Below are 9,885 nucleotides of genomic sequence, written 5' to 3' on the forward strand. Positions count from 1 at the left end.
CTGGTGATATATTTGAACGTGAATAAAAAAAGAGAATTACTAGCCACGCTACTGGTCAAAGACATGTTATGGAATAATTAAAAAATATTTGGTATTTCTTTCCCTATATGCACATTCAGCTAATTTCCTTGGTATTCGTGTGTGTGGAAACATTTCTTCACTGGCGCTCCTATACTTAAACACATTCTCGTAAAGCCTACTCCTCAGACTGTCATTATTTTCGAGGCAGCTTTCTGACTTTCTCTCAGCTTTCATACTGGCTGTCTTTGAGAACGGCTCTCTCCGCACACCTCCCATCCCATTTCTCCTACCTGTGTGTCTCACACTCACACTTCCTCTTTTGTTGCGTCATCAAAGCCAATCTGACCAATCACACCAAAGACTGACCAATCAGATTGGTCAGTGAGACCTGACACACAGACTTTAGTGTTTTATTATAAAGAAGATGGTATCTACTTTCAATAATATAGTCAACAAAAGATTATGCATTGAGATTCTATTTTTATTGCTTTACAAACAGAATATAACTACCAAATACACATCTACGTACAGCACCCTAATGACACACACACATTATTACAAAATAAAAGTGACATCATATAGTACATTAGAGGTGGGTTTCCTTTTTCTGTTTTTATTGACATTCTCTCATTGTGTTTGGATTACTTCTATTGTTTCTTGCTTTGGTTTGTTTGCATATAAAAAATGAGCAAAAAACAAAGTTTAACTTCACTCTTAACCTCTACCTATGATTGTTTTCAGTGTTTGTGATGACTACACTGGTTAATGTCAGTATAAATATATTTTATTATGAGGGACGTTCAAAAGGTTTCCTCACTTTTTTAACTCTACTTATTAAGAACTGCAAAAACAAATCACATTTAGACATAGTCACCTTCATTTGCAATGCAATTTTCCCAGCGTCATACCAACTTTTTAATTCCCAATTACTACTACTCCCTCCTTCAGCGTTTCCAATGAAAATATAAAAGTGCGGAAACTTTTTGAACATCCCTCGTAGAACCAAGAAATTGAACATCAGAAAATATGCCATGGTCGCAAGTGGAAAGTGAAAAAAATCTTATCAACAAAACCAAGGACATGACCCTAAAGTTGTCGTAGAGATAACAGAGTAAGAGGGTGAGAACCGAGAAAAGTTTCATGCAACCAAAGCTGAACCAAAAGGCATAAGTTGTACTTGAAAACAAAAAAAAATCTATAAATAATGGGTGAAAACTAGCACCAAATATTTTTAGCAAGATCCATAAACTTGGACAAACTAGGAAGTGTACAACACTGACTTTAATACCTTTGAAATTGTGATGCCGCATGCCAGACAACAAGGACTGACCTAACAACTGCTCAACAACCAGACCAAATATCAAAAATACATAATACTGTTTATTAAATTATAATTCAGTTACATTAAGTCATTTTGTTACCAAAGTAGACTGTAAAATATAATAGTCTTGACATACCAACATATAATTTATAATCCAATTAAAAGTCGTGCAAAACCCCAATTTAAAACCTTATATCTAAAAGACTTAATTTATGGCAATAGTTAAAAACATACATGTCCCTCGAAGTCCATACTTATCACCAGTTCCAGGTAAGCATAAAGTAGAGCAAGTCACGTCAAAAATGTAGTGACAAAGAAATGTATTGGGAAAAATCACAAGACTTACCAGCCCAGTGCAGGTGCTCAGAGCTGCAGGTCCATTTGTTAGGTGGGCATCTGTCACAGTGCCAATGAGGTAACAGGAATGATGATTTCTGGGCTGCATCTTAGCATCATGCAGGCTTCCAGATCTCCTCTCGAGGACATAGCTACTAGATATTAAATTGTGGTTTACTGTAAGATTGAGAAATAGATCTTTCCCTTTGTAGTTTACATTGTAATAAACACGATTAAGGTTTGTTTCAATGTTCCTCTTTGTCCTTACATGATGGGGTAGAATATGTGACAAAAATTCTCCTTGTGAACCAACTTTTGTTGGATATACTACTCCATATTCTTCATGATTCTTGAGGAAATCTCCTGTAGGGGAAAAAAGGCACATTTTAATTGTTATTTACAAAATGTCTATTTTCTTTCCAAGTTTATGTTTTCTGGAAGAGGGATGCAGGTTTGTAGCCAGCATTTCCCACTATAGTGCCTTGTTTGCCATTCCTGCACTTCTGATAAGATTCCCAGCACTCAGTACTACATACAGTATGAGTCTCATTCTACCATACATTAAGTTTGGAGAGGATGAAACCTGCTTGCTGTTCATTCAGTGTTTGATACAGACCACATGTAGCATCAGGATGTTTCACTTTAATCTTATCAACCCACAAGACGTTTCTCCAGATGTCAGTTAGGTGGCCTACAGGAGGGAGGTAAAAGACTTGACTGTATGGTGCCCCATTATAACATCCTCTCCCTGAATGTCAACAACACAAAGGAGGCCATTGTTAACTTCAGAAAGAACAGAGGCACTCATGTGTCACTCCACAGCAACGGCTCCCCAGTCCAGATAGTTAGCAACTTCAGGTTTCTGTGTGTCTAGACCACTGACTGACGATGGTTGTCTGTCAACATGACCTGCATACTCAAAAAGGTCCAGAAAAGGCTTTTATTCCTGAAAAGGTTAAACAGCTTTAGGGTGGGATCTTAAACACTAGTCAACTTCTACCGCTGCTCAGTTAATTAAGGTGGATAATTGCCTGTCCCTATCTTGACTTTCCACAATTGTGGTACAAGAATTTCACTATGCTCTTTGCAGTGTATGTGACAATAAAGATTTCTAATCTAATTTGTAAAGAAATAAACTGTACCCTTCCATGATTTTACCTTACCATTATCCCATATACATCATCCTTATGGAATGGTTTGGGCAGTGCTTATCCATGAATATCATATGCAGTTGCAGTTACTGACTTCAATAACTCATTTAGCATAATGGCTGCTCTTGCAGTAGCTTTCTTAAGAAGCAACTTAAAAAATGGCTACCCTGTGACAGTGCAGTAGCAGTTCTACAATTTTTTTCCACTTCTGTACACTGGACTGCACAGAACTCAAAGAAAAGTTTTGTAAGTTTTGTAAGCTTCCTTTTATGTTAACTTCTGTGTCGTTAGATTTCTGGCTTCCTTAAAATTTCGTCTTAATTTTCAAACTTTTAGTTACAGAATAATTGAAAGAAACTGATCCACCAATTTCCAACACAGATGGAGTCATGTACAAATCATTTGACTTCTCATAAAATTTATCTAAGTTTGGATAACTAAAGGGCCAGATTAAGACCCCTTCAAGTCCCAACATTTCAAAGCTTAAAAGACCCCCGTGAGGGACACACACATACACACTACGAACATCAGACATGTAATTAAAAAATCAGGTACAGGGACTAAAGAAGAAAACAAATCTAATATTTTTTGGATATACTATAACAAATTAATTCTAGATTTATTTATTTATTTATTTTTACATCTGGTCAAGTTCACTTTCCTGTTTTTTGTTCATTAGTAAATTAAAACGAATGCAACAAACATCTTTATGAGAGCAACATCACATCTGCGGAAAATCAAATTTTGATAGTGCAGTTAAAGAATATCAATTAAACATTTTTAAGAAACCTATGTCACTCTTCTTCTTCTTCTTTTGGCTGCTCCTGTTAGGGGTTGCCACAGCGGATCATCTTCTTCCATATCTTTCTGTCCTCTACATCTTGCTCTGTTACACCCACAAACTTCATGTACTCTCTCACCACATCTATAAACCTTTGCTTAGGCCTTCCTCTTTTCTTCATCCCTGGCAGCTCTATCCTTAGCATCCTTCTTCCAATATACCCGCCATCTCTCCTCTGCACATGTCTAAACCAACACAATCTCGACTCTCTGACTTTGTCTCCCAACAGTCCAACTTGAGCTGACCCTCTGATGTCCTCATTTCTAATCCTGCCCATCCCCGTCAAACCCAATGCAAATCTTATCATCTTTAACTCTGCCACCTCCAGCTCTGTCTACTGCTTTCTGGTCAGTGCCACCGTCTCCAAACCATACAGGTGGCGCAGTGGTAGTGCTGCTGCTTTGCAGTAAGGAGACTGTGGAAGATTGTGGGTTCGCTTCCCGGTTCCTCCCTGTGTGGATAGGGCTTTGAGTACTGAGAAAAAGCGCTATATAAATGTAATGAATTATTATTATTATTATTAACCGTCCAATCTGCGCTGATCCTCTAATGTACTCATTTTTAATCCTATCCATCCTCGTCACAACCAGTGCAAATCTTAGCATCTTTAACTCTGCTACCTCCAGCTTTGTCTCCTGGAATGGACTGAGCTTGCATATTTACACCAAATAAAACAACAGTCCACATAATTATCCCCTTGCTCAGGTTTTGCCTGATTTTATGCGTCTTACCATCTGTAGTGGCCTCATTATTTGCCACATTGTTGTTGTTCACATCTGTGTCGGTGTTATCAGACTGCACTTTGCTGCTAGAGGCAGCACTATTAGCTTTTTCCAGACTATCTGTAAAGTCAGCTGCATTCACCTCAACTGCAGTATTTACGGCTTGTTCAAATCAACATTTTGGTTTATTTTCTGAAAAAGCTGCCAATGTCAGGTATAGTTTTTAGCAAAATAATAACAATAATAATAATTCATTACATTTATATAGAATGGCATCTTTAGCTTTGTATCTCTGTTTTAGGTGCATTCACATATAATATGTGAAGCACCTATTGCAATAGCCGACATTGGTCTGTCTCTCCTCATAAAAAAATCTCAGCCCCCATGGATGAATTTTTGTTGAAATGTGTTACTTTTTTTTTCAAGAAAATATGTCAAGACAGTTAAATTTTTGATGCAATATCTTGAATAGATCGTGATGTACATAGTTTTAAATTTAAAAAACTTCCGACTGAAAAACATACATTTGGTGAATAAACCACAAACATAGCAGAATTTAAAAACTTGTCTATTTTAAAATGAAGAAACATTCTGTGTGACTTTGACTACAAATTAGTTAACTGTTTTGATTATACCTTGACAGCTATTACACCAACTTGTTTGTTTTATATTTCACGCTTTTTCACCTTTGTTAGCTGCTAACAACTGCAAACAGATGGCCATAATGAATATCAGAATGCGGCACTCTGATGGTAAATTATAGGATAACCAGAGAAGTCCCAAACCTGAACACTTGTGTAGCAAGTATGCCCACACATAAAGCCCATCCTCATTTGTTTAATGCCTACTTTATCTCATCATCATCATCATCAGAGACAGATTAGGGTGCAGGAAAAAAAAAACACTTTCAAAAATGAACACATACGATTCCACATAGTGCTTCATATGGAAAGAAATAAATGGCAGCATTGTCTGTTTTTGTCTGCTTCTTGGTGGTCCTCGTGAAGCTGTTCAGATTTCTCAATTTCTCATGGAGGTGGAGTGTATTCTGTGCATGTATGCCTCCCGCTCCTTTTCTTAAATATTAAGTGAAAGATCCTTTTCCCATTGTACCCTGGGATCATTGAAAGGAAGGACCTTTAAAATCTTTTTTATAAAAGAAGAAGATGTAGAAGGCAGGAAGATCTGGAAGGAGATCATCTGTTGTGGGAGCAGCCGAAAGAAGAAGAAGTAAAGATGCTACCTGAGTCTTCAAGACTGATCAATATTTTTTCTGGAATAGAAAGAAGTGGAAGGTGAAGAAAATTGGGCAGGTTCCATTTAGCAAAGTTTTTGCTTGAAAGTACTTGGGAAAATTGTATTGATGAGAAGTTAAATCTGAATTTTAATTGTATGTAGGATGCAAAAATATTATTGGAGTCTCTAAAGGTTTTAATCCCTGACATTTTCCAAACATTAAATACTGTGTATGTTTGAAAGGGTTGAAAAAAGTGCTTGTCATGTAGAGGTGCAACAGATACGAGTTTCTCTGTCTTAAGGTGCTTCCTACATTGGTTCCAGAAGCCTTTCACTTCTGTTATTTCTTAATATTTGTCATAAATGATTAGCTTAGCGAGTCCCATTTCATAAAAAATACTATGGTCAGACATGCTTAATTAAAGAAGGAATTAATTACAAAAGTTTGTGATTCTTTTTTATTCAAGTTATGTTAATTGGCAGTTGCAATGTAATGAGTCTTGAATACATTATTAAGGCATTTAACACTGTGCAGGCATAACTCAGTTATGTAATATAGCATTTCTACAATCTCTGATTTATGTAAAGTATTCAAAAGGTCAGAAGTAAAAATGCCAGGTGATGAAAATTTTGAATTACTCATTAGGCAAGCTGTGCAGCAGGGCAGTGCTCATGTCATGTGACCCCTGTCTCCTCCATGGTCTTCGGGATTGCTATGTACGAGTTATCGATTGACTGCTAAAAGAATTTTCACTCCTTACGCCGCCACTTGTAACATCTCCTTCTCCATGTTGTAACTATATCCTTTGTCACACACATCTTAAATGCTACCTACAGTGAGCTACAATGATTGGTTGGGAATTTTTTAATTATTTCTTAGAAGATGTATCTATAAATCTACAATACATCTAAGAATAGAGGGACCCTGAGAATTCTCCGTGATGCAGATACTGTATATATGTCTGCAGTGGACTGGCATCCTGTCAAGGGTTCATGGGTCTGACGAGACGTGTCATGTAATGAATAAAATTTAGTACTTCAAACCTTTAATTAAACATTAAATCCCATTTAAATCCAATTGGATTACAATTACACCTATCAGATTACAACTTTCTCCGGACTTATGTTCTTGTCCTGTACCTGCTGTCGGGTGATTTCATCCAAGTTGGAACACGTCTCCTCCTGGGAGTGTGCCCAACTTCTACAAATCATCACAGTAGGACAAAGCTTTACATCACTTTCAGGAGGCTGTTCTCTGGAGATTTTATTTCATAACTATACCACCATCATCTGCATCTGTGAAACTGGACTGTCTCGTGAGTGTTTATTATTTTGTGCTTAGTGTTTTGCTGGATTTCCTTTATATTGGTAATATTAATCATTTTGTGTTGTTTATTATAATAAGTTAAAGTCTGTAAAAAGTTACAGTTCACTAAATAACTTCTGAACTATGACTTTTTTCTGGGGGATGCCATTCGTGTTTGTCTCAGCAGCAAGTGTTACACATGTGATTCAATTGCACCAGTCATTCTATCTTGCATTTCTTGCAACTTTTCACAACTTATTTAGTGAAATAAACTTAGAATATTCAGTAGTCATGGGCCCAAAACATATCAGTGGATTTTTGCATTTGTAGGGGTCCTGTGACCATAATCTACATGAATTGAAAGGATTTACTATAATTTTGATGAGTGAAACAGGCAAGTCTCGATTCACATACAATTTTCTGAAACTGACACTAAACTTCATTTTGCAGACAAATTCTCAATTGTGGAAACTGCAATTCACTTGAGCATTTTTTGAAGTTTCAAAGATTTTTTTGTTCCTTTTTAGGTGGAATACAAGAATACTGCTCCGTAAAGCCCTACTCACACTTTTGTGATGATGTGTGTTCTTTAGGGTGCTGTGTAAAGCATGTAATCAATTGTACTTATGCCTCTCGTTCACATCACCATCGAGGAGAACAAAAAACTTTATAAAAATGTGACATGTAGTGTGTCTTCATGTGGAAAATATGCTGCATTACACCATCGCGCACACTGCTATGTTTTCTCCACAAGAAAACTCAGTACATGGAATGTCACCAACCCCATTAGCGACCGCCTTATCCTAGTTAAGGGGGTCCTCCTTCCTCACTCACACACTAGCCTTCGTTCGAGTCGGTCTACCTCTCTCCATGTGTTGGAGCGTACCTTGCCTCTCCTTAGCTAGCGATACCTGTTTATTCAACAGACATTATCATCTATAGATTGTTGAGAAGTAACGTTTGACGTTTTTGAGAGAGAGATCAGAGCTACATGTGTTTTTTGAGGGTAGCTAATGACTGCCAGAGATATCATGGCAACATGCGTTTCTCCCCAAGCAGGGGATGCTCTCCCGTCAGAGCTGAACACGATCAGATACAGTGCCAGCATTTGATGTTGGAGATTCTGCTTGGCTAGAATTATTTTTTTTTATTTGATTTTTTAAAAATATTTGTCCTGTTTCACTACTACATGGCCGGAGCCACTGGGGACAGCTGGTCTTTTATACAATAAAAAGTAACAAGAATTGTTTTTATTTTTCCAAAAATGTATTGCTAGTTTAAAAGGGCTAGAATAGCACCTGTTTGTTTCCTTTCAATGAGACACCTCAGCCTTTCCTTGGTTTATTAAAGTCCACCAGCAGCCCCCACGATTCAGACTGATGAAGTAACAAGAGCAGATGTGTGCTAGTGGTGCAGTTTTCCAAATATATTGTTGTATAGTGTGCTAACCACAGATACTGGGGAGCATCAAGGAGTGGTCTGAAATTGGCGGAGCTAACACACTTAAACAAAAATAAAGTTATAATTTTGTACAAACAAGAAAACAGTCACTAACTAATAGCACAACAAACCGAAATTTTTGAGATGTAGTGACCAACCTATCAAAGAAAATTGCAGAAAATGGGTAAACTGAGGACATAAAGCCGGTAGAAGACCCTAAATGATTTCTGCATCTGATACACAGGGCTCAAAGGTCACCTCCTTAAGGGATAGAAGACAATCCATTGAATTGCTTACTGAACATCTGGTCAAATCATTTGGAATCAATGTACATGTTTCAACTGTGTGATGAAGCCTTAAAACAAATTGTCTTGTATGGATTGTCACAGCTAAGAAACCACTCCTACAAAAAAGAACAAGCAGAGAAATTGGGAAGATCATAAGTTATTAAGCAACAACCAATAGCAGCAGGTCTTATAGAGTGATGAGTGAAAATTTTAAATATCTGATTTAGAAAATGCCAATGTGTTAGCTGAAGAGCTGTTGAAAAGTACATGGATGGCTGTCTGCTGCCTTCTGTGAGGCACAGTAGCGGCTGTGTTATACTGTGTGCGCATTTCAGCTAAAAGTAATCAAAATCGGTGGAATGATAACTGCTGAGAAATACAGATGGATTTTGATTAAAAGCTGTACCTTCAGGAAAATGACTTACTGGAAATAACATCTTTCACAAAGATAATAACTCAAAATACACTGTTAATACAATTAAGACCTATCTGAACTGGAGGTCTGCAGATGGAGCACTAAGTGTTAGATTGTCCACCAACAAAGCCCTGACCTCAGTATAACTGAAGCTGTGTGGGAAAACTTGGACAGGGAAATGAACAAAAAGCTGCTAAAATTAATATCAGACTCAAATCCAGGAAAAAAAAGGTTTGAAGAATTTACTACAGGTCTTCTTGTAAAAAGTATACAAGAATGTGCCCAAGGGAACGGCCTCCGTTTTATATTCTAAGGCTGGCCACATAAATACCAAGTTGTTTTAAAAATAAAACACACTAATGTTGCTTTTAATTGTATTAATATTTGTTAAATTTAATGGTCTTTTACTAAGCAAATAAACATATACAATTCTAATAAACCACTTTAAAAATAATCTTATTGTGTGGCTAAAGGATTTCATGTAGTCCTGTGTAAATTAACAAATATTATTGTTACTATAATTTTTATTATTTACAGTACTGTTTTATGTTGTCACAGGAACCAGACCACAGTTGTTGTCCAAGGACAGTCATCTACCTTCAACCAATCAGATTTAAAGTTAGGTTTTGAAGTCATAAAAAGAGACTTACCAAAGAAAAACAGTGTTCAAGAAAAGAAAGATTTTCTGATTTTTTTAGACCCCCATTATTAAAGCATGCATCTTCATATGTACAGTTCTTAATTTATGAGTTCAGAGAAAAACTTTAAAGAAGATTGGCTGTCTGTGGAACACAATATAAATGTGATTC

This window comes from Erpetoichthys calabaricus, chromosome 5 (assembly GCF_900747795.2).
Source record: "Erpetoichthys calabaricus chromosome 5, fErpCal1.3, whole genome shotgun sequence".
Taxonomy (NCBI): domain Eukaryota; kingdom Metazoa; phylum Chordata; class Cladistia; order Polypteriformes; family Polypteridae; genus Erpetoichthys; species Erpetoichthys calabaricus.